A 26898-nucleotide genomic window follows, 5' to 3' on the forward strand; every position below is an offset into this window, starting at 1 on the left:
ATAGAAATATCTGCCCATTTCAGGTATCCAAATGAAGCTACTTTTCAGCGAGAGACACAGGAATATCCAGTCCTGTGTGAGTCTGAAACATTCTATCTCATCATGGGCCGACATCCAGGTAGGCAGCAGCACGTGAAAGTCAGGAAGCAGGGAGAGGAACACGCGACTAACCTGATATCCTTTAGAACTCAGCAACTGGAAATGGCAGGAACTACACACTAACAATCAAAGGAGAAAGGAGAGCTCCAGAGGCCTGGAGGTTTATAAGAAGACCTGCAATTAAAATCTGCAGTTCAGGAACAGAAGCATGATAATAAACAATGCATTCATCTCTAAGGAGCGCCATCTAGGAATTCATCAAGAAGCAAAACTGATGAAAGCCAGGTCATAAAGGGGAAGAGTGGGTAGATTTTAGAGGCTTGCATTCAAGAGCAAACCCACCAAGCATTTACACCATGTGAGGAAGATCAAATGTGGTTCTATAAACTGCTCACACCATGCACATCATACTTACAGGGACTAAGTTGAGCTCATACCTCTGAGCTAAGGAAAAAGAGGTTTACCGACCAGGAGAAAGGCAGTCATTACAGAATGGAATGTTAGAACATCCCTTAGCCACATTCAAACAGCAGGTGGCCTAAGGACCAGTTATTCCTCCCGATTGTGCCCTAGGCCTTTCGATTCCCATTCTAATGCTGCTTGTACTATGCCTGATTACACCTGAATCTGGCTGCCATCCCAGGATGCACTTTTGTAGCTTCTGACACCCAGGAGGGCAACTAGCTCCTCCTCCTTGGGCTATTCTACAGCACTTCTTAAGGAGAAAGTCTTCTCCCAGAGCAGTCGAGCTATTCTGGCCATATAAGAATACTCCTGCATGGACTTGGTGGATATCCAAGTCAAGATTTTAAGTACGAGAACTTGCTGTAAAATTACCTTGGATGACTGTCAGCACTCTGGAGCCAGCAAATGTTACTCTGCCCAATAAAGTTTTGAAGATGATATTTGCCAAACTCTGGGCATATTTATGATTTTCTCTTCTTAATTCATAACTATGAAGCCAAAGGTTTTTCTTTGGTCCCTTCAGGGACTAGAGAAGGCCATTTTTACAGAGAAACACTGTAAACTATCTAGTTAGATGTGGCAGGTATTTTTTTTTACTTTAGCTTTTTAAAAATTAAAATACAATTAGACCGTTTCCCCCTGTCATTTTATCCCTCAACTCCTTGTATCCGTCCTTTGTTCCCTCTAAATTCTTGAGAATTAAAAAAAAGTTAAACTCGTTTTCTTTATTATTGCTACACATATAGGTATTTAAATATATAAATATAGTCCATTGAGTCCATTAGTATTGGTTGTATGTACACGGTTTCATACTGCCTACTTGGCATTGGCTAACTGATCAAGGGGCTTACCCCTGCAAAAGACTAATTCTCCACCTCTCGGCATTTCTTAGTTGCCTGTGACTTTTTGTCTAGGCTTGCTGCCCTGTGATATTCCCCTTCCTGTGTTAGCATGTCTACGGTATTGTTCTTTTTCGGGACTTCTTTGGGCAGCCATATTGTTGAGGTATTATTGAGTGGAGATTCCTTGTTATTTTTTGGAGACACAGTATCACAGCAGATTTCCTGCCTCTCTTACCCTCTTTTCTCCCTCATCTTCTGAGATGTTCCCTGCATCTTAGGTGTAGGGGTTGCATACTGCACGTGTCCCCTGGAAGCGAACAGCAATGTTCTCTGCATTTAGCATGTTTGTGGTTTTTAATAAAGGTCTCTGACACAAAGACAGAGAGAAGCTTCTTTGATGATTGGTGAGAGCTAAACTTCTCTGTGGATCTAAGTATAAGTCTTAGAATAGTTAGGTCTAGGAAGGTGGAGGTTGTAGGCTTTCCTTTAAGATCCAGGATTTCTCTAGATCTGGGTAGTTGACTAAGTGTCTAGTACCAGACATAACTTCTCTCCTGTTGAGCTGGCCTTAAATTCAATTAGATAACTGTTGGTTGCTACCAAGATAGGCATGCCACTCTTGCACCCTTAAGGATATCCTGCCATGCCACATTGTTGTGGTTCACACACATAGTTGTGTAGGACTATCAATTGCTTCCTTTCATTGTTAGCTCACATAGAACCTTCTGGTATTACAAAAGCCTCAGGGAGGGAGCTTTCAGTTCACAGCCAACTTGGATCCTGTGAGTCTTGTGTTCAAAGACATGGTATCTTTAGCAATAGGGGATTACCTTCTAGGAGGAAACCAAAGGCAATAGCAATAGTCTATACTGTTTTAGGAGTCTCTTAGACTATATCTATATATATCATAATATATATCATATATAATATATGATCATATATATTATATGTGCATATTACAATTTTATTATATCATAAATGTATTGCAGTATATTTTCATATAATATATCATATGTTATAATAAATATTTAATGTACTATTCATATATTAATATAATATTATACTATTAAATAGTATAATATATTTAATTGTATCAAATGTGCCACTAACTAGGAGACAAAGGAGGATGGGTTATATGACAGAGTCCCAGAAAACTGCCATGAAAATGAAAAGGAATGAACAGCTCTACTCAGAGTGAAAAATCACAGTGGCATTCATGGTAGAGATACTGAAGGGAGAACTTGAAAGATAATAGAATTTTCTGCTGTTTGGTTGACTCTAAAGGATTTAAATCTGGGAAATATATAGAGGAGAGATCATAGAGAGTATTTAAATACACGACTGTTAGCTCTTGGCTCTAAGATGTTGCAGTGATAAGTACAAAGGTTAAAAAAATAAATAAAAAAGGGAGCTATTGAGAGAATGGTGTTTGGTATTTCCTCAAACTCCACAAGTTTTCATTAGAGAAACACAAGGAGACTGAGGGGAATGAAGAGGGATGGAGGGGAAGGAGGAGGAAGAAGAGAACAACTCCCTTCCCTTTGTGGTTCTGAGATTCCTCCACTAAAGACACTCACAGCTATTGAGCTTTGTTTAACTTTCAACTTTGTAAGGGGAGAAAGCCTGGGGAGTCAACACAGAGACAATCATGTACAAAGGATGATGGGAGCTGATGAGTTGGAGGACTGGAGGGTGATGCAGATCTAGAGCTTTCTGGTTCCAGAGGAGTTTGGCAGTGTAGTATGGGTAGCAAAACCAGCAACCTTGTAGTAGCCTCATAGCAGAAGACCTACGTGAGGTTGTCTCTGGTGGTAAACCAGAAGTCTGGATGAAGGTAGAAACCAGAAAACCCCAGGAGAGTATAGTAAAGACATAGAGAGACCAACAGAGAAGGAGGCAAATACATTAAAAAGATGTTTGTGTGGCTTGTGAGAGGCAGAGCCACTGAAGGCCTTTGATGCCAAGCCTGATGACTGAAGTTCAATCCCCATGATGGAAGGAGAAAACAGACTCCGGCAAGCTGTCTTCTGACCTCCACTAATGTTTCAGGGCAATTTGTTCATGCATGCTTACACACACTAAATAAAAGTAATCATTTTTTTAAAGGGAAAGAAAAAGGAGCTTACGATTCACAGCTACTAAGAGAAAGATGTGTCATGATGCTGGGGCTGCACAGGGAAGGGACAACTGGAGGCATGAGATGTAGGTACTGCGATTTCTGCACGAATCACCTGGCTGGAAAGATCAGTAAGCCTAACATACTGTACTCACTTCAGGGCTCTGTGGCATTGTCCCTGGTGGTCTGTTAGCTGGTCCTGGGGAAATCAGGAAAGGTAGATTTCATCCTCCGAGCTTGATAGAGGCATGATTAGTGGGTGAACTCTGGTTGGCGAGTTTGTATTTGAAAACTACTCTTTGAGTAGTTAGCTCTAACCCTGAAACCATCGATTAGGGAGGGCCCAGCTGTCAACACGTCCGTGCTAGCTACTGTTTCATCACTCTGACCAAGCACCCGACAAAGTGACTTAAGAGAGGAAAGATTTATTTGGGCCTATAGCTTCAGGGAAATTTCAGCCCAGTGAAAAGAAGGAATGGTGAGCTCATAAGAACCGGTATGTGTGACAGTGGCTTCTTTATATGTCATGGACCAGGAAGCAGAGAGAAGCTGATTAAAAGTGGCAGTAGTTGTAACTTCCAGGGCCCTTCCCTAGCCACTTACCCCTTCCAGCTAAGGCCCATGTCCTTAAGTGTTCCTCAATCTCCATGGCTGCCAAACAGCACCACCTGCTGGGGACCAAGTGTTAATACACACAAGCCCATGGGGGACATTTTAATCTCGAACTGCAATTGCATCCTAACAGAATATAAAAGCCATGCTTAATATACTTGTGGATCTTATTAAAACAGAAACCTGGGATCCAGCGTTCTGGAACTCATTTGGTCATCCAGGTCAGGTTTATAATTAGCATTTCTAATAAGCTTTAAAAGTATTGCACCCACTGATCTGTGGTCCTCTCAAGTGTTGATCCGAAGGAGGGAAATAGAATAGAAGTCGCTGGCATCCTCGATGTCAAACGGCCCTTCCGTAACCAAAGATTGTACAGAAAAGGAGGTCCTCAAGGTATGCAGCCACCCACAGGACTGGGCACTAGGTTGTCTGGGTCATACAGATACTGACTTCGGTACTCTACACGGAGAGAAGTCAAAGGCAAACTTAATATACATACTGATGGTCTTAGCTCAATTCAAAACCACTGAGCCTCCTTCCAAATATACTTAGGTGCATGAAGGGCAGCAAAATTCCACGAGTTAACTGACAGCTGACCATTTGATGATGACCACATGCATATGAAGATACAAGCTTGATGTTGTAGGGTTGTATTTAAATGATGTGGGGTTTTGTTTTTACTCCAGTATAATACAAATCATAAGTCTGATACACCTTCAAAATGTGGCAACTGACATCATGAATTGGAATATTTAGCAGTACTACAGTAGAGCCCTCCTTCCTCCCCATGGTTCCTATGCTCCAAGCAATGATTTCTATCATCATAGTTATGTATTTGCAGACTTTGAGCCTTGGATTGTTTGTTTTTGGTTTTTGTTTTTGGACACTTAAAACATTCTCCTTGCTTTGTAAAACTTCAGTTCCTTCTCACTTCTCTGTAGCATTCCATTGGATGACTCAGCACATTTCTGTATTTCTGGTGATGGGTTGTGTCCAGTTTGTGAACACCTTTGTCTACATCTTTGTTAACACAGCTTGCTGCTTTATTTTAGACCTTCTGGTTGGGACTTAGCAATGTCACAGAGACAAAGGTAAACAAGGCTTTGGAGAGAGAAGTAGAAACTCCACTTGGGGCAACCTGCCTGTGATGGGGCAGCCCGCTGAGGCAAAGCAGCTTGCCTGGACTAAAATGTTTCTGTAGATGAGAAAGAGAAGTGGGAATTTCAGCAGCCATTAGAGAATTCCTGTTCACTAGTGACAGCATCGAACATTTACTGTGTTCTAGAAGCTTGTGGGTATAAACATGAGAACTTCACACCAGTCTCTAATGGGAATGACAAATACTGGGAGAGAGATGGGTGAGAGACACAATCAGGCAGTGTGCAAAAAAAAAAAAAATACAACAAAAACCTACAGTAAGGACTCATGCCAAGTCTTTGCCATGGAATTAAGAAGGTATCCATCAATTTGGTCTCCTAGAGCTGAAGAATATGTCATTGGGAGGTGAATTGGATCCAAGGCGTGATAAATGAGCGGTGGTTCATTAAGAAGGTAATGGAGAGACAAGCCTGAGCAATGGTTTAGAGGTTGGAGGGTGGTGACAGGATTGAAGGCAGCCCAGGACTCTTGTTGAGAGGCATGAGAGTGGGAGAGAGTGCTGACAGAGTGGTTTGAGAGCAGATACTGAAAGGTCCCTGTGCTTCATTGAGCATGAACTTTGAATGGCCATCGAAGTCCGCAAAGATGGCACTACTTGACTCCTTCAAAAAGACGTTGCTTTAACAGGCTCTGTGATCTAAGGTAGACAGTAGAGGAAATAAGAAATGAAATGACTGATTCGATTTTGAATAAAATATGGCACTGTTCTCTCTTACAGGACAAGAATCGTCATTTGAGGGGAACTGGGAAAGTACTTAAGGTGATGATTTCGTTCTGCCAGGGTGAGCCCAGTCTGAAGGTAATTTCTCTAAAGCAGCTGTTCTAAGTGTTAGCTAAATGACATCAGGGGATTCCCTGGACACAGGTGTCACGTTCAATCTGATTCATCTATCAATAAGCCGGATTCCATGTGCCGCTCGGGTGGCAGTGCTGCCCCTCTGAGATAGTAATTCTATTAACAGACACAGTTTGTGGCTCCAGTGTGCATCCCAGCTGCAGTCCCTTCAGAGATACGTGGCGATCCTTGGTGTCTTTCAGCAGTGACTCCATATTGAATAATCCAAACACAAGGTATACATATATTTTGACTAAATAACTCAAACACCCATGATGTGTGTCTTCTTCCTACTGCTTGGGGTGGGTTCCCATGTTGGTCTTTTTAAGACAGGAAGTGAAATACAAGAATTTAAGTCATTTTAAAAAAGATGTCATGTTTTTTTTAACAGCGTGTGTTTATTTCTGTGTTGATTTGTTCATATGTGAAGTGTCGTCAGAGGCCAGAAGGGGACATTAGATGCTATGAGGCTGGAGTTACAGGTGATTGTGAGCCACCTACCTCCTCAGGCACGACTTAGATATTGGAATAATTAACATGGGAGGCAACACACGGGTTTCTCTCTTACCCTTAAAAGCACCAGCTAGCTCTTCCTGGCTGCACGCCAATGCTGGTGTCATGCATATTGTTTCAAAGGTACTCCATAAAATTAGAACAATTACAACCATACTTGTTTACTTGTTTTTAAAAAGCAGAGGTGAGAGCCCACTTTTCTACTTCTCCCTTAGCACTGGCTAGACGTCTCTAATTTGAAAAAGAGTAACTGAGATAGTCCAAAGTGTGAAATGTTTTGAGTGCCAACAAGATGTTATCCGTAGAAATTCCACACTTGGCTTCATGATGGATCATGGGCCAAATACACGAACACTAAAATAACTGTGTAAAATTATCTTTAGGCCAAGGCACAAAGTAACCCAAATGATTTGTATACAGAGTTGTAAGATGTCCCCAGCATACCTCATCATGTAGAGGTTGCAGTAGAAACATCAAAACTCCAACCTCTTTGTTCTCACACGTTTCAGATAAGATATTGGATCTGTTACTAATTTGGATTTAGTTCCACACCATTCTTTTCCCTTCTGGCTTTATTTTTTAGAGTTTTTTTGTTTGTTCGTTTTGCTTTTTGTTCTTGGTTTTCCTTTTTTGTTTGTTTGTTTTTGAGACAAGTTATCATTTGATATCCAGTTGTTTTTAAAATAAAATCCAATGAAGGCTCAGGAGCTGGGTGCTGAGGTAAAAATCTGCGAGCTCCGAGAGGCAGAAGAAGCACCCAGCTGACCTTCCTACTCCACTGACGTCCCAGAAACAAAAAGCTCCTTCCCCTTCTCCACAGGATTTTAAAACCCCTTTCAAATCGAATATCCCTCCTTTGTACTTCCTGTGTGTCTCTATCTGTCCTACTGACTTCCTCCTGCGCTCTGTTTTTTTTTCTTTTCTTATGTTCTACTGACTGTTAACAGGTCGCTTGCTCTGTCTGCCTCTTGATCACTCTATGGTTGAGTTTATTCAGCCTTGTTTGAAATAAACAGAAAGCTTTTGGATTAAAGGTGTGTGCTAGGGCTGAACCCCACCACACATGGAGACAGTTTTTTCCTGGTATGCAGTCTTTGGGTTCACAGTGTGATCAGATAGCCTGCATAGGCCTTTGGGCATAGGCCAACAAGTGCTGTAGCTGGGTCACATGGTAGCTTTAGCTTTAACTTTCTGAGAATTCTCCACATACTGGCTTTGCCAATTTGCATTTCCATCAACAGTGGATAGGAGTTCCCGTTTCTTTCTTTTTTTTTTTGGTCCCCCCCCCCCCCCCCCCCCCCCCCCCCCCGGAGCTGGGGACCGAACCCAGGGCCTTGCGCTTCCTAGGTAAGCGCTAAATCCCCAGCCCCGGGAGTTCCCGCTTCTATGCATCTCCTCCAGCAATCGTAGTTTGTTGTTTGTCATTCTGACTGGGGTAAAATAAAATCTCAGGGTTGTTTTGCTTTGCATTTCCCTAATTTCCAGGGGTGGTGAACCATATATACATTTCTTAGCTATTTTTCTTTCTTCTTTTGAGAATTCCCCATTCAAGGCCTGGTTTTTAGAATGGCTCATTTAAAAAAAAATCTTTGTTTTTACTTCTTTATATATTCTATTGACTGTCAGAAGTGTAGCTGGCAAAGGTTCTCTCTCATTACGTGGTCTTCCTGTTCACACTGTTGTTTCTTTAGCTGTATAGATCTTTGAGTTTTAGGAAGTTCCACTGGTCAGTTGTTGATCTTTCTCTTTAGTCATCGAATTCACAAAGTCCTTCCCTATAGGTAGGATACTATAACAGGACACCCCTATGTTTTCCTTCCCTATAGGTAGGATACTATAGCAGGACACCCCTATGTTTTCTTCTAGCAGCTTCAGTGCTTTGTGTTTCACACTTAGGTCTTTGATCCATTCCGAGTTAGTTTTGGTGCAAGGTGACAGGTATGGGCCTAATTTCATTCTTTTGCGTGCCAACAACCAGTTTCTCCATACCATTTGTTGAAGATACTTTCTTTTATCCAACTTCTATTTTTGTCATCTGTGTCAAATGTTAAATGGCTGAAATCATGCGTGCTTATGTCCCGGTCTTTGATTTTGCTTGTTTTATTGGTCTATGTGTCTGTTTTAATGCCAGTACGGTATTATTTTTATTATTATGGCTCTGTAATATATCTTAAGATCTGGAATGCCAATATCTTCATTATTTTTCTTTTTGTGCAGTATTATTCTGGCTATCGGGGGTCTTCTGCCACTCCATATAAATTTTAGGATAGTTCGTTCTATTTATATGAGGATTAAAATGGGTTTTTTTGGTTGAGATTGCATGGAATCTGTAAATAGCTTTTGGCAGAATGGACATTTTCATGAAATTAATTCTACCAATTCATGAATATGGTGTGTCTTTCCATTTTCTTATGTCTTTCTCCAGAGGTTTAAAGTTTTTATGGGAGAGGTCCTCACTTCCTTGGTTAGCTTTATTCCTACATATTTTGCTTTCTTTGAGGTTATTGCGAATGGAAGGGTGTCCATGATCTCCTTCTCTGTGTGTTTTTTTGGTGACCTATAAAAAACAAGCTATTGATTTGTGCAAGTTGGTTCTGCCACACATCTAGAAATGTTCTGGTAGGACACTGTATTGAAAAGAAGTGAGGATAGCGGACATTCCTGACCCACTGCAGTGGAATTGTTATCAGGATTGCATCACACTTTTCTCCATTTGAGATAATGAAGGTTATAGATTCCTCATACTTAGTGTTTATCATGTTCGTCATCCTTTCTTCCTACATTCTCTCGGACTTTATTAAGACATGACAGACTTTTTCAAAGGCTTTTTATTAGGATGATCATATGACATTGGTCTCTAAGTTCATTTATGCAGTTTAATACATTTATTGACTTGTGTGAGTTCAACTATTCCCTGCATTTCAGGTATATAACCAATTTGGTCATGGTGTACTTTCTAATGTATGTCTGTATTCTGTTTGCAAGGATTTTATTGAACATTTTTGAGTTGATGTTCACCAAGGATATTGTTCTATGGGTTTTCCTCTCTCTCTCTCTCTCTCTCTCTCTCTCTCTCTCTCTCTCTCTCTCTCTCTTTCTCTCTCTCTCTTTCTCTGTGTGTGTGTTTATATAGATTTGGTATTAGAGTGATATTGGCTTCTTAGAAGGATTTTTGGAATATTCCTGTGTGTCTCTTTTTTCTTTTTCATTTTTCATGGTTAAAGAAGAATTGGCTAAAGGTCTTTGAAAGTGTAGTCGAATTCTGATTTGAATCAGTAGCTTTGTTTTCAAGCCAGGGTCTTCATGCTGCTACTTCAATCTTCTCATTTGTTAGGGGTTTGTGTATGTGGTTGGCCTCTTCTTGGTTTAATTTTGGCAGATTGGCTCAATCTAGAAATCCACCAATTCTTTTAGGTTTTCAGCTTTAGCAAAGTGAAGATTTTTAAAATATTCCCTTACAATATTCTGAATTTCTTTGGTGTCTTTTGGAATGTTTCTCTGTTCAGTTCTGATTTTCTTAATTTGGGTCACCTCGTTCTTTTGGCTACTTGGGCCAATGGTCAGTCACTATTATCTCTCCAAAGAACCAGTTCTCAGATTAACTGATTCTTTGTTGTTTCCCTGTTTCCTACTTCACTGACTTTTGCTTTGATTTTTATTACTTCTGGAGGTTGACTCGGTTTGGACTTGGTTTGTTCTTGTTTTTCCAACTTTTTGCATTGCATCATTCAGTCATATTTTTGGGGGTTCTTTCAATTTGTTTTGGGGGGCATGTAGGCCCTTAGAACTAATGATGCCTGCTTACTCCCATTTGATGGGACCACTTTGTCCCACCCTTTTACTCTAAGGCACTGTCTATCTTTAAAGCAAGGGTCGATTTCTCAGAAACAACAGACGAATTTGGTTTCCTGATCCATTCAGCCATATCATGCCTTTGGATTGGAGAACTGAGAGCATTGATACTTAAAGTTATCATTGAAATGTGTGCTATTTGTGGTCGTTGTATTATTGTTTTTTGGTGCTGTTTGTGTTTTCAGTGGACTCTGTGTTTTAATAATTATGACTAGGTATTTCTTCCCATAATCCTTTGGCTAGGCTTACTCTCTCTTCAGCTCAAAATAATTCTCCCTATTTTAGGTTCGATTTATTAAATATATTTTTAGGATGTTTATGTAGGGATGTAGGGGAAAATATCTCTCTCTCTCTCTCTCTCTCTCTCTCTCTCTCTCTCTCTCTCTCTTTCTCCCCTCAATTATGACAGATTGTTTTGTGGCCATATTAGTTTATATGTTATGACAACCATGGTCTCTCAGAACTTGGAACCCATTGCTCCAGGCTCTTCTGATATATAAAGTTTCCATGGAGAAGTCAGCTGTTTTTCTGATGGGTGTTCCTTTTGCTCCCCCAGCTTTCAGTACACTCCCTTTGTTCTGAACATTTAGTGTTTTAATGATGCTATGCTTGGGCATTTTCTTTTCTAGTCTTGTCTACTTGGTGTTCTGTGTGCTGCCTCAATCTGTAGGAGTATGTCTTTCCTTGGTTTGAGGTTGTTTCTTCTACAATCTTGTTGAAGATCTGCTCTGTACTACGGACTTGGGATTCTTTCTCTAATTCAACAGTTTGGTTTCTTTATGGTGCTCTATATTTCCTGTATGTCCCCTTTCTGTGTTTTTAACTGCTTCATATTTCTTGCTTATTTGGTCTGTATTCTCTGTACTCTTATACTCTATTTTCTGTTTGATCCACTTTACCTGTATGGCTTGCCTTTGGGTTTTCTCATTGAGTTATTGGCTTTTCCAATTCCATCTTCATTTCAGCTCTGTCCTTGTCATTGTTTCTATGTCCTTATTGAATTCTGTCCCCAAAGTTTGCATTGTCTTTGTTATTTTCCATCATCCTTAATTGTATTTTCTTGGGCACTGTTCTGATGCTTATTCTTCTTGGGCTTCCTTTCCTTGATTCCTGTGAGCTCTTTCTAAGTGTCTTCTCTCAAACTCACTAAGTTCTATGATAAAGTTCTCAATAATTCTTTTAAAATCTGTGTCATGGTGTTCATGCAAGTAATTCTCATTGGCAAATACTTATACAGTGGCTGGTAGGTTTTGGAGAGAAAACGCTGGTGTGATCTTTCAGTGTGGATGTTTTCGTGATGAGATGCGGGTTCGTGAACATTTTGTTGGTTCTAAGTATAGTATGGACAGAGGAGGTTGGGGCAGAAGAGAGGATGTATGTGCAAGGGACACTTGTAAATTATCAGATGAAGAAATTGAAACCCATCACCCAGCTGTAAAGCCCCCATTCACGTTGTTTTCCTTGGGATCAAACTGAAGTGATCTATGGTTGCGGTGATTTTCAGCAGAGGAGTGTGGCTACCAGGGGCCAAGCTTGGGCGAGACCCAGAGAAGTACTGCATTTGTTTACTTTTTAAAATTGTCTTGGTAGAGGTCTTGCCATATAGTCTGTGCAGGTCAAGAATGCACAATGATCCTCTTGCCTAGGCCTCCCAAGTATTGAGACCATGGGAGAGAGCATCAACACTCTTTATATATACAGCAACTGCTCATTTGGTGAGATAAAGCTAGAAACTTGTAAGGAAGGCTGAAAAAAATGAAGAAGGCAGAACATTGAAGGAAGGAAGAAGTGCCCAGTAATCCCATCTTCTTTCAGAGACTATTAATTTATCTTCTTGTAGCTAAAATCTAATTAGTTTAAACTTAAGAGAAGAGTGTTTTGGTGGTAGGTGGGAGATCTGTTCTCATTCTTTGATCCTGCTTCAGGAATGCTTGCCTGCTTAGTCTTTCCAGGATCCATCTACCCTGGTCATTGTTAAAGTAAATGTTAGGGGTTGCAGCTGCCACTAAGATGTAGAGTGCCTGTTTGATACGCACACTACCTTGGAGCCCATTCCCAGCATGGAGAAAGTCAACTTGAGAATTCACACCAGAAAAGTCAATGATCTGAAGTGGATATCTGAGGTGAATGGGGCTTCCTGGGCTACCCCTCCTTGCTATTGCTTGACAATCTTCCAGGCTGGTGACTCCCCCTCTTCGGGTCCTAGAGAGCTGTGGCAGATGTCAGCATTCTTCCATTAAGGACTCACTGTTAGTCTGGGAAAAATTAGCTTTTGGGAAGGGTCTGTGTGACCTCTAAGAGGTGCAGAACATTGATTTTTTTGAGAGCCCTGGCTAGTCCACTGACTGCAGTGTTAGGATGAGAGATTCCTGGTGGCATTGGAAGTCAGTGAGAAGCAACTTTTCTCTGACATGTGTGCTTAGGGCTGGAAAGAGACACCTGATTCCATTATCATCCCACATCGATTCTCATGACACAGGCCTGAGGAAAATGTGCCCAGCTGCCCATGAGTTCCAAGGAGAGCCTAAGCCAAGGAGAGCTCTTGATAGACCAGAATGTAAATAATTTACTCCAGTCACTCATTCAGCAGGGTGGGGAGGGAAGATTAATGGGCAGTTTGAAAGAAAGTCCAGTTAAAACCATGGCCACCCTCGTGTCATAGAAGCAAGAGCTGGCTTCATTTAAACAAAAAGGACGACTCCCCATCTGGCCAGGGCCAGAGACCACACAGTGGCTGAGAACTGCCTGCCCATGCAGGGGCTTGCTCTCCCATGTGTTGAGCAAAAGGAGACCTGCTTGTGGAGGAGAGGTCACCCACTTATTTGTTACAAGCTTTTAGAAAGGAATGAACTTAAAACAAGTCTTAAGTGTTACAGTGACAAATATTTAGCGTCACCTCTATGATTTATGGCACTTCTGTCTCCCACTTGAAAGCTTTTAGTTCAGTGGCAAAGATTATCAGGGGTCTGGCCCATTGAGTTGAGACTCTTTCCCTTGTCTGGGCCAGCACTACCTGGGAAGGGTACACAAGGCAAATCCCCTGTTTGTGCACAGCATCCTTTGTGGATGACCCATAGAGGCCAATCTAGGGTGTAATTGTGCTTCTGGCATCAGCTCAGTGTGTGTCTCATGCTCCACATCTGTGGCGTGGGGCTGCATGAAAGAAAGGCTGAGTCCAGGCCATGCAGCAGCTACAGGATCACAGGTGGCCATTTTCACTGGTACTCTGGAGGCATAGTGCACCTGTTGTGTCAAATAAATGGTGAGCCTTGCCATTCGTGAGGGCCATCTCATTCGTTTTGAAGTGTAAATTTTGACAAGAGCCTAACTGGCTTGACCATAGGAAACATAGACTCCTGAGAGAGTACAAAGCTGCTTGCCACTGAATGCTAGGTACCATGCTGTGATGTCACCCTGAGACATCCACTGCCATTGAGCATCTGGGACCATATCAGCTGCTAGTAACCCACTGTTACCTCCTGCCCTTGGGGCTGTGGGTTTGCAAGCTGGAATGGCTTTCTCTGTACTATCCCAAGAGATGGACCATGACTCATACAAGTCTCTGACTGGGAAAAGTAGGAATCTAGGCTGCCTTCTTTTTCCATGTGATGAAAATATTCTCTAGCAGTCATTGTGTGCTTCAGGCAGGCCAGGCACAACTCTATGCATTTTGTGTGCATCGTTCCATGAATGTTCACACAGCCCCTGGAAGGTATGTGAATAATCCCAGTTTACAGAAAGGCAAAGTGAGGCACACAAGGAAAAGTCAAGGGCACACAGCTAGCAAAAGCATGGGGAGGTCCCAAACAAGGCTACCTTAATGCAAGGTCTCTGAAACACTACATATCTTTTCCTTCTGTACTACGAAGCTCTAGATAACTTTCTGCCTTCAAGTTCAAACCCAAGTGTTAGAAATCCCCAAAGGATGAATTCAGGAAGTCCATTTCAGGCCTCTGTCCATCTATAAAGTCTTCCTTTCCAAATGCAGGACTGATGTTTATAAAGGACAGTCGACAGCACATTCCCTTTGGACAAGACTCTGCTTCTCCTTTGACAGGTCACGCTGCTCTCCCGTAGGTGTCCTGCCTACCCTGCAAGGATGCCTGTGCTGATGAGTAAGGTTACAAGCACAACCTGTTTGTTCCTGAAGGCTTTGTAAGGGGAAGAAAACAGGCCAGGGTGGCCAGGCTGCACTGCCTTCTCCTGGTTGCCTTGCAATAAAATGAGCAACAAGAGTCCATGCCTCTGTAGGTAGTGAGTGGTCAAATGGAGGCAGAGAGGCCTGGATGCCTCCCGGGAAACCCGTGCTCTGATTCAGTGACTGTGGACAGGGTAGACTGCCCATGGTTTGAAGGGATGCGTACAAGGCATGAGTAATGTTATCTTGTGGAAGGGACTTGAGCATCTGTAGATGACCGTCTACAAGGGGCTCCTCAAACCTGAGTCCTGTGGCATAACTTGCATGTGTGTACACGTGTACATATGCTTGTGGGTATGCATGTGCATGTACACATGTGTGTGCATGTATGTGTGTGCTCATGTGTGCATATGCGTATGTCCTGTGATTTTTTTTTTTTTTTGCTTCCTGAAAGGACTTACCCCATGATACTGGTGAGCTGTCAAGAGCACAGAATTCCATGTAAGTAAAGAGAAGTTAAAGTAAATCTGAAGTAAGCTTCACGCGCAAAATGGGCTCCCAAAAATTGCACTTTGAGGCAGAAGTATTTTAGGGATCACTAAGAAAGGAATTTATTTTCTTTTTCCACAATGGCTTCAGAGTAGTAAATTTTCATTTTTGTCTAAAAGCTCGCCTTTACTCTTGAAAGTGAACTTAGCTAGATTTTCTGGCTTCTGGCTTTACTTCCCTCGGAATTTCTGAGTGTTTTGTGGGCTCCAGTGATGACTTCGACTCCGATGAAATCTGAAGGCTCTGACTTTCTCTCTTGTGCTGAAACATTCTGTCCTGCCAGTGTATGTAAAGATCATAGCTCTCCCCTTGAAGTCAGTTACTGAGGTGACATCTTGGTGCTAATAATTTCCTGTCACTTAATTTCCAGACATGGTGAATGTGTTTAATATGCAGATTTTGTTTCGGGTTCATTATTGTACTTGTTATTATTATTATCATTACTATCAACAACAGTGTAGACACTGAACACACGGCCTCGTGCCCCTGAGCAAGCTCTGTCCCACTGACCTACCTGTTTATCTTGTTCACGCTGAAGCAGGCTTTTACTGAGTCATCTAGCTTGGCCTCTTTGCATCCTTCTGGGTCCTCCTGCCTCAGCTTCCTGAGGATCTGGGAATATGCAAACCTATGACTCCAGGTCCACCATTCAGGGTTTTGTTTGTTTGTTTGTTTCTGAGGACCATCTTTTGTGTGGTAGATTACTGAGTCTTTTCTTTCCCACTGAGGGCACTCTTCATTATCAGAGGCCCAGTTGGCTTTATGATGGGTCTCTGGTAGCTTCTGTGTTGATTGGTTACTCTGCAAGTGTTTTAATCTGTTGTCTGTCCTATTCTTTGAGTCAAGTCCTCCCTCTGTGCCATCAACTTAGCACTGACATAGTGACTTATCTCTAATATGGTTAGATCCAGAGGTATTGTTCTGAGCCTCTGTTTCCTTCAGTCTCTTTGTACTTTATTCTTTTCTTTTTCATCATGACTAGAAAGCATAGTTTGATAAACTTTGTATATCATAGATCACATGTGCTTCTCAGGATTTCTCTCAGTATTTGTTCCTTTGCTTTGGGTCTGATTTTTATGGCTTAGACCACTCATTCCATCACTTTCATTTTATCTGCTGCTTAAAGTGTATGCAGAATTTCCATGTCAGTTCTTTTCTTTAAAAATGTTTTTAGATATATTAATTTTACAATTCTATGTGTATCGTGTATCTGGAGAGGCTTGAAAAGGACATCGGATCCTTTGAAACTGGAGTTACAGGCACTTGGGAGCCAACATGAGTTTGTGTGTACTGGGAATTGAACCCTGGTCCTCTGCAAGAGCAACAAGTGCTCTTAACCAATGAGCCATCATCCTTCCAGACCTCATTTCATTTCATCTTATTCATTTTAGTATACACATTTATCCACTGCACCTTCTTTCTCTTTAATGTATATTTAATCCTGTGTGTATTATATCCATTTTTCTATATTCTGCTTCTATGAGCACAAGACCAGGGAAATCTGAGAAGAGAAAATCAGCTTGTATCAGAGAACTTGGAACTTACTGAGATCTTGCAGATGACTCAGGCCAGATGCTCTCCACATAGTAGGTTTGTCAGTCGCTTGGTTCCATCTCAGAACATGCCTTATTTATAAATTTATAGTGTGTTAAGCAAACCTTCTCTGTCTACTTTTGCTCTATTCATATATTTATGTCATTCTGCCATACTATTTTAATGTCATAGTTTATACCAATGAACACTTTTATATGATGTTTAATATAAATGTTACATTGCATATGAAGACACACTGCAACATTTTGTATGTGGCACTATATCAGTACATTAACTTCTTATAATATATGTTAATATATGTAGGATAATCATGTTTTTATGCTAGATTCTTCTCTCTTTTTTGTATTTGTGTTTATATTTTCTGGAAAAACTCTAGCATCATTGATTTCTGTCAAAAAGCCTTTGTATTCTTATTGGAGTTGATTTATCTTCCAAGTAATATGAGAATGAACATGGTAGGCCAGCACAACTCCCCCTTGGTTAATTAACTTTGTGTGTATACCATGCACTAATTTTGAAATCCCTAAACCCTTGTGAACATTAACCTTTGCCTTCATTTTTAACTGTTTGATTGCTGGTGGGCAGGAATAAAAATAGTGGGTCTGTAAAATTATTATTAATGGATAATGGTAGTTTTCATAATTATATAGTTGCTCCTTTTGAGTTTTGAAGGGGAGAGGATAAACCTGTTGTCTCTTTTATCAACACGTACGCTTCTTAATGGATGTGAGGGTTGTCTGCAGTGGCAGTCTCTTCTGGAGCAATGTTGTGCCGGTCCCACAGCCAGCCTCTCCCACTGTGCTCAGTAGCTCCCTGATACACATACAGCCTCGCTTGTTCACTAAGAGCTGTTGGCAGGCCTCTGGTGCTGAGTGCCCCAAGCTGACCTGGCTTTCCTGGCTCCAGGCTTCAGGTTGGATCCAGGTACTACTGACTTTTATTTCCTCTTGATGCATTTCGTGTTTCTATCCAGAAGTATGCTTCTCTGCTGATATTAAAGCCAAGACGAGTCTGGAACTCCCGGTATCCGGATAGACTTTTGCCAGGACACTCACCACAGCCTCATGGAAACACTGCCCAGACATGCTCTGCAGGCTCTGGCAGATGCTTGCTTGCTGGCTTCCTGGCTCTTTCATGGACTTTCTCAGATTCTCATTGACTCACTGGAGACTAGCCCTGCTGCCTCCCCTTGCTGGGAAGGCCTCATCCTGTAGCAAGCACGTCCCACCTCTGCTGTGCAGTCAGGGGCAGTCTTGTTCAAATGCTTGCTTCTCATTCAGCAGGCCCAAGATGGAGCCTCAGGGACTGATTTTTTTTTTTCACAAGCTCTCCATAGTCTCTGATTTAGTAGAAAAGCATGGTCCACAGGAAGATTTTATTCTTACTCTACTTTAACAAACTAATGGCAGTATACAGAGGATATAACAGCCAATCAGAAAAGGGCTGGGCAAGGCCAGGGTTCTGACTGTGTCTACTCTTTATCAGACATGTGTTCATCTACTTGGTTCGCACCTACTGGGAAGCCGAGAAACTCTGTTTTCACAATGGAAATGCTTTGCCTGAAGTGAAGGTGTCTTCATCGGTGATTAAACTGAACACCCATCAGCATTTTCTAGGTAATGTATTTACCACCAAAGCAACAGCATTAGCAAGTAACCAGAACGAGAAATCAGGAGTCATAGCTGTAAAGTGCTTAAATGATATTCATTTGAATTTTACTCAGTTTGATAAGACTCAGCCAGCAATGCTCTGTTTTCTGAACAGGTCATGTGGAAGGATTTTCACTGTGCTTCTGTGACTGTCAATGGTGTTGTGGGTTCTCATGAAGCAGGACAGTATGAGCTTTGAGTGTTTATGTTTGTTTCATTTGGTGTACTTCAAGCTGCAAGGAGGAGAAACTCTATATCCAGCTTATTTTACTTAACAGAGAATTTCGGGTTGGGCCCATTTGAAGTTGGTTGACTTGAAAGCTGGGAAAAGCCCCCATCCCCTGAGAGACCAGCTGTTCTGTCCCCTTAGCCAAGGCTGGCTCACATGCCCCTTTCTTTCTAAGATAGTTCCACTGGCAGAAGGAACTGAGATTGCCATGGTTCTCTGAATGATTCATTCAGGAATTAACCCCTAGTCCTCCTAGGAAAGACAGAGATCAGAATCCAATCAGATTCAGCATTCCAGAAGGAGGCGGGGCTCATATTGATAATACGGGAAGATAAATAGGAAGGGCGCCCATGAGATCTTTACGCTAGTAAAGGACTTAAGATTTCTCACCTAGGACAGGACTCCCTTTGTTTTGTAGCCACCTTAAGTATTGTTTTATTTTTTTTTTCTGTTTCAATTTTTTAGAAACAATGAATTTCTAGTCATTGATTAAAAACAAAACAAGAAAACAAAAGCCATCTGACAGAGCCTGAGTGAGGGAAGTTTATTTTCAGTCCTGGTTTTTAAGGTATCAGTCTATCAGGGGAAGGGTGATATGGAGAGCATATTTTGTCCACCAGGAAGTAGAGAAAAGATAAGAGACATCTCCTAAGGTCTTGGCCCCTGGGATCTGCTTCTAGCTAGGTCATAGCACTCTCACAATGCCATCACAGTATTAATGCTTTGGATTGGTAAAAGCCTCAGGTTCTATGTCTGAAAACTCCATCCCAGACACACACACACAGAAGTGTATTTTACTGATCCAACAAAACTGACAAGATTAGCCCTCACAGGGTTCAGGGAAGGAGTTAAGTTAAACACTTTGACTTTCCTTCTCATTAACTCTTGCTTATATTCCAGCAATGAGTTGAAGGAGGATTTAGTGTCAATTACACCAATTATAGAAAGCGTATCAGCCTTTACATTTTGAGACTTGGACATTGTCTAAGGAGTGGGGACACTCCCAAAGCCTTTCACCTGTTGCCATATCTTGGTCCTTTCAAACCTTATAATTCAGCTCACATTGAACATAATGATATCCCTCACCTGTAAAAGAGCCAGAGTTGGGATCAATGTAAGGCCAGTGGGAAAATTCCACCACAAACCTCCGAGCACAAAGACATATCCCTTCTAGGAGGGGTAGATCTAGCTTAGTTCTTGGAACAACTGCAAGCTAAATTGTCAAACAAAGTCATCTGTGACTCTCTAACCTTAGAAAGTCCTGGATGGTCCACTGATCACAAGTCAGTTTGAAGGTCACTTAGCCCCACCAATAGTACCCTGCCTAGTTACTGTTGTTTGAATTCTGACCTTATTGTTTGAAATCTGCCCTTATCAAAGGCATATAACTCCCTGTTAGAGTCTGTTCAGGGTGGTTTCTCTCTCGAAGTGGGGTGATCCCAATGGGCTGGAACTATAAAAACTGCTTTTGCTTTTGTTTCGATCACCACCTCTGTGAGTCTCATTCAAGGGGTCCTGGTGAGGTCCAACAGAAACCTCACACCTGTTTCTTCACCATACTCTTAAAACCCATATTTTGACATAATTGAGAGCATGCCACTCAGGAACATGTGCTCACTAAAGCCTGTATCAGCGGAAACGCCATTCCCTCTCCCAGCAACTAAAGGCTATACCCCAAATCTTTTGGGAAAATATGAAAAACTTAAGATCTTCAATGCCATATTGTTGAGTCACTAAAATGATGACCACTTATTGTGAACTCTAGATGAGTCAAACATTCTTCCATAGATTCCAAAGCTTAGGTACGGCCACATCCAGAGAGATTTAAGGCATGACTTGCTACTTGAATCCAGAGTGGTTCACCTTTCTTCACTGACATTAAAATATGGGGGTAGGAGGAGTAATAGAACACAGATGTTACAAAGGGGGAAATGAGAAAAAAATGGAGTAGAGGAAGCTTCATCTGGGATGGTGTTGGGGAGGGTACTACCAAGGGAGTGAAAGGAAGAGGGGTAAAGAACATTAAACCTGATTGAAAAAGCCATAGGGACACATATGATTTTATATTTATTTAAATTTGCATATTCTATGTGTTTTAAATGAAGTTATGCCAGGGTGATACTGCTCCTCACTAGAGCCATAAACTATTTAATAAAAACCCCATTGCCAGACATGAGAAACTCCCATTGAGTTGTTGGTCAGGGGAGTCCAAGAGACTCCAAAAACAGTATTGGCTTTTACCATTGCTCCTGAGTGTTCTTTAGAACTTGATGGTAAGACCCACATACATCAGATGTAGGACTTCGAGGGTCAGGCTAGAACTGACCTGGGAACCTTCTTCCTGAGGAGTAGCCCTGAGAGTATTCAAATGTGCTATGCAAGCCACCAAGAGAGGTAAGGAATCAATAGTCCTACCCCGTTGCGACATCCACAAACCACAGTAATTTCCAGCACAGAAAAATAGCCTCAAGGGTACACTAGTGGCACTTGTATCTTGGTGATAACCAACAGCCACTTAATTGGACTTAAGGCCTGCCCAATAGGAGGGAACCCATGCTTATAGTACCCAGGTCCTATATATGTAGACATGTTCCCATGGCTACGGAATCAAGGATCATAGATAAGAATGTACTACTGCCAGTATGATCTCTAACTGTGACCTGAATATTTATTCTTATACTCACAGGTAAGTGTAGCTGACCTCTCATCAAAGAAGCTTCTTTGGAGGACCAGAATGTCTGTACTGAGAAAGTTTCTTCTACACGTGAGAGAGACAATGCACTAATGAAATATTAACAACACAGCAGCCTAAAGAAGACCTGCACAGTGACGCCAGTTGACACTTGCCTTTGGTTCTTACTGCTGTGGTGAAACACTGTGACCAAAACCAACTTGTCAAGGAAGGGGTTTATTTTGCCTTACAGTCCTGTAGTTCATTATGAAGGGAAGTCAGGGCAGGACTTCAGGGTGGAATCTCAAGGCCTGACCTGAAGCAGAGGCCATGGAGGAATGCTATTTACTGTTTTGCTCTCCATGGCTTCATTGGTGAGATGTTTTTATACAACTCAGGACCACCTCCCTAAGGTTACTGCTCACAATGAGCTGGACCATTGTAGGAGTAACATTGTCGGCCACCTTTATGTAAACGCCAGGGCTGGTGTAGCCACAAAGGCATCTCTGGCAGGAGGACCTAATTGAGGACTGCCTGAGAGACCAAAGATTGCTGGTGCAGATAATGCCAGCCAATCAGGAGCTGCTGTTTAGAAGAGATACTTTCTTGGGACCAATGGGGCGCAGGTGGAGGGTATTAAAGGAGACTGCAGCAGTGCTCAGAGGAGCTTGCTGCAGCGTTTCTCACCTGCTCCCACAGTCTGTGTTGTTGGTTCTGTGCCATCTCACCTACAACCCACAAAGGCAGGTAGGGTCAGGCATCACATAGTCCAGGGCCCAGGCAGCAAGGCCTTCTCACATTAGTCAAGAAAATGGCACACAGACTCGTCTACAGGCCAATCTGATGAAGGCATTTTCTCAGTTGAAGTTCCCTCTTCCCAGATGACTGGAATTTGTGTCAAGTTGACAAAAAAACTAACACAGCATCCCTTTGTGGATGGGGGAAATCTCACAAGGTCTCATCTTTAGATAAAGGGTCACAACCAATGGCTAATGAGAGGAGGAGGAGGAGAATCAGTCTTACCCAAGGTCTGGAAGGGCATCTAACCTAAAGGGGTCATCTCTAAACACATGTACATATGTACAACACTAAAGGGACTCATCAGGTTATATGTGTGTGTGTGTGTATGTGTGTGTGTGTGTGTGTGTGTGTGTGTGTGTACGTCACATAATAACTAGAGAAGAGCTCATTAATTTGAGGAATTGGGAGAACATGGGAAGAGTTGGAGGAGAAGTGAATGGGGTAGAAATTATGTCAATACAGTACTTATGTGTGAAATTCTCAAAAAGTAGTAAAATAAATGTAAAAATCACACGTATGTCTTGCATGGTCTTTTGGCAGCTTCAGAAGTAATCTATGGTTTATTCTAAGATGGCAGAGAAATGGCATAGATATAACCTTCATCGTTGCACAGTGTAACCCTTTAAAGTGCTCATTATTCAAAAGACCAGCATTAAAATCCTAGACTTTGGCCAATGGTAAGCTTATTTACTGATAATCACTACTTATTTAAAAAAAAAAACAGACAAAATTTGTCATATCAAGAGATTTTGCAAATAAGAGTGTTTGTTCTGCTTTTTGAACCCTTCTCAGCCTTCCCTCATTTGCATCCTTGACCCTCCATGAAGGACACCATTCCTGAAGCTTAAAAAATGAGCTCAGGGGTGAAGGACATGTGTTGCTATTACAGATGACCCAAGATCAATTCCTAGCACCCAAAGCTGGTGGCTCACAAGTGCCTGTAATTCCAGCACCAAGGGGTCTGATGACATTTCTTCCACGGGCACTTGTAGTCATGTACACATACCTGTGCACAGACACATGGATGGGCACAGAACACACACATGTGCGTATCATCAAAAATGAAAATCATTGTTAGAAAACAGCACTGTCCCCGAGGATGAAAGGAGCAAGGGCTGGCAGTGTTTGTCATGGAAACTTTGGCTGTCTGAGATTTACAGGAACAACCAGGAAACACCATTGCTAGTGTTTACAGCCCCTATGACTGTGTCAGCCACTGACAATCCATGGTAAGTGGGAGTGAGCCAAGTCTCCTCTGTGCTTCGTGCTGCCTGCCCAGGAGAGCTGAACCACATGGCTAAAATGTCACATGGCTGTCAGTCGCAGGGAAGCTGGAGGACATATCTTCCTGTGCGTGTCGATTGTCTTTCAATCTCACCACTCTTCTGTATTCAGTTTTGTTTTCTGATTTTTTGTTTGTTTGCCTGTGTTTTGTCTTGTCTTGTTTTGCTTTGTGTAGAAGCTTCTTACCCAGAATTCTTGATGCTCGTAATCAAAATCCAAGTCAACTTGCTTAATGAGGAGGGATAGTAAGGGACATCCTTAACATGGAATCAAAATGAGGCCCCACACTCACATTTTACCTCAAACCATTTTCCTCAGGAAGCTTGCGAACTGCACACTGAAACAGCAACTCTCCAAAATAACTCTCCATCTTTGATTTGCTTGCCCTCCCAGAGCACTGACCTCGTCTTCGAAGCTTAAAATGACACAAATGGACCCAAGGCCAATGCTCAGGCCATTCCAGTTTGAGATACATTGCCCTAAGTCATAGGCCTGAAATTCAGCATGGGAATGACTCTGGAATGGATCCTCTTGCAGGGCTCAGTGCAAACACATGCTGGTCCTGGTAGACCTGAAACGTTTGATGGTCCAGGCGATAGAACACAGTAGGGTGCACAGAGGTCCATCATCTGTTCAGCTGTCATCGGAGCTCCCAGCTGTAACCAGGTCATACTCTTACATCTAAGACACACTGCCACATAAGTGATTTGTCAACCCCCAAGCTAGACTGAACAAAACGACAAATTAAATACTTATTTTCTCAATATGTTCTAGCGGGGTTTGAGAGCTAGTTTCTCCCTCTCTGCTTCCATGGTAAATCAGTTTACTGAAGAAAAAATTGCCGCGATATGCAGGGCCAGAATTATGAAATAATCCCAGATTTTCCTCTGGTTCCGGGATGTGACACTTTGAGGCGCAAATTGTCTTAGCGTACGTGAAGAGCACAACAATCCACTTACTTTGCTTTCCTAGTTGTTTAGAGGTTGTTCCCTTCTTTTCCATCCAACATGTGTGTCTTTTCTTCATGACCCCTAAAGTCCTTGGCAGAATTCCTGACCTCTGGTATTATGTGCTGAGCAAAGGAAGATGGTTGCCATCAAAGCCCCCTGCACTAGAAGTGCTATAGGAACAAGTTGAGTTGCAGTAGAGAGACCAGTAAAGGCCTCGTTATGTAATCGGCCACACTAAAGTCATGCTCCCAGCCTCATAGTGCCCATAATGTTGCTGAATATATGGGATAGGCCATCACTACATCTAAAACTTCTCTGTGTGGCCAAAGACACCTGTGACTTTATAACATTTTTCCTGTTTTATAAAATAAAATAAAGAGGGGTGAGGTTTGGTGAGCAGCACACAACTAGATTATGATTAATTGATTGAGCCAAAATCTCAAAGCTGTGTGCTTAGGTACAGTCCCCATGTTGCCTTTTGCTCATTCCTCTTGGCAAACTGTACATTTTAATGATAGGATGTCTACATTCTACTGTGGTGGTAGAGAGGATGTGCTCCCACGTCACTGCATTGTAGAAACGGAGCAGGCATCATTCTGAACACCCAGAATCTGTCTGCTCATTGAATCCACAAGTGTGTGCTCTGTGTGGCTCAGGGATGTCAAAGATCTCTCCTGCCAGCAGGAGTTTATTTGTTAGAGTTGAGACTGGACCCAGGGTCTTCCTCAGGCTAAGCCCTTGTTCTGAGCTATTCCCAGCCTCTCGTCTCCTCTCTCCTTTACGCACATCTTTGTCTCCTGCTATTTGAGTAGATCATAGATGTTTTCCATCATTGTTCCTAAAATAAAACTTCCTCATGGGGCATGTTTTTATTTCATGAAAAGCAATATTATATACTGTCCCCAAGAAAATCCATCTCTAGTACAATTATAAAAAAAATACACTAAAAGAAGGCCAAAGGGAAATTTATTTGTGCCTTGGGCTATCATCACAAAATACTACAGACCTGATGGTTCAAGCAAGAGAAGATTTATTTCTATTCCTTCTGGGGCCTGGAAGTCTGAGATCAACATGATACCAGGTTGGGGTTCTCTTGAGGCTGCTCTTTTGGTCTTGCAGACCTCCCTGTATCCTCATAGGATCTTTGCTCTGAGCAGGGAGCCTTCATCGGCCCTAATCTTATAAGGATACTGGAGAGATTGGATTAGGGCCCATTTTTAGGGACCTTCCTCTAACTTAATTACCCCCTTAAAGACCAAATTCAACTGTGTTCTGAGGTAGGGAGGCTTAAGACTTCAGCATATGGGCTTTGAGCCAACCCCATTCAGCCCATGAGAACAAGGAGACGAAAGGGAAGCTTATTGCAAGCACTGGCTGCTGGTGGTGGCTGAGGCATTCCTTGACTAGTAGGTGATTTTCTCCCTTTATCTCATTTCTTCATCCGACATATGTCTCCTGTGCATCTGAGTCTGGGTTTCCCTTTTATGTAAAGACAACAGTTATATTGGCTTAAGACCCATTCTGACACTTGTTGTTTGGGGCTCTATTAAAGGGAATTCCAGTTTCCTGTCTTCCACACTGTCCCTGTCATTAGAGCCTACACTGACTGTTCTTTCTTTTAGGATTTTCTTCACATGATAAGAGAAACCCTATTGTCAGAAATTTTAAGAGAAGGGGTAGGGGAAAGAGGTCGGGGAAGAGACCTGGTTTTAATTTGGTTGCCTCTGAAAGACTCTACCTGCATGTAAGAAAACACTGCAAGGTACTAGGGATCTGGTTTAAATATGTCTTTTGGGGGAGGGGACACAATTCAACCCAAAATAGAGAATGTGACTTGGGAGGTTGGACTGGGACATTTAGGGAGAATGGATTTGATGCATCTTGCTTTAGCTTTTAAGCTAGAGAGGGCAGCAATTCATAATCGTGGTAACAGTCCCAAACAGGAAATGACCTGGATCTTAGCCTACTCCTGGAGGTGCAGTGGATGCTGTGGTATGGATGAGAGTGCTCTGAAGCCCATGCATTATAGGTAGCTTGATGACCTAAGGGTATAGTGGAAGGTGCCACTCTCTCCTCTCGTCTCCTCTGCTCTCTGTTCCTTCTCTAACTTCTGCCAATGAGGCTCTGTCATGTTATCATGCCAAAAGGAGCCTAGATAAAAGAACAGTGCAGGTAATGGTGACAGTTTTGGAAGTCCAGGAATTCCTTCTGTGATGGAACCCTAGGAAGTTGCTGGCCAAAGAATGGCTATCATGTGAGAAAATGGTATCTGTGAGTCTTGGAAGGAATGAAGGTCCCTACAGTTTGGGGACTAGGTTCAAAGGAGATGAGGGCTATGGTGAAGCTACTTAGTGAGCGTAGATTGTGCTAGACATTGGGTATGTTTTCAGAACAGTATGGGAGTTGTAAGGAGGCAACATATCATAGAATGGCTGTCACCTTTGATGTAGATGTGTGGGGTTGGAGGTTGGACAGTGAGTGGAGAGCCCCAACAGGGCCACTCTATTGTGAAGCCTCCAGGACAGAAGCACGAAGTTGAGGATGTACCCTTGAAGTACAAGGGAATATGGATTTTCTGGCA

Source organism: Rattus norvegicus, chromosome 10, assembly GCF_021556685.1.
Source record: "Rattus norvegicus strain SHRSP/BbbUtx chromosome 10, alternate assembly SHRSP_T2T, whole genome shotgun sequence".
In the NCBI taxonomy this organism is placed as follows: Eukaryota; Metazoa; Chordata; class Mammalia; order Rodentia; family Muridae; genus Rattus; species Rattus norvegicus.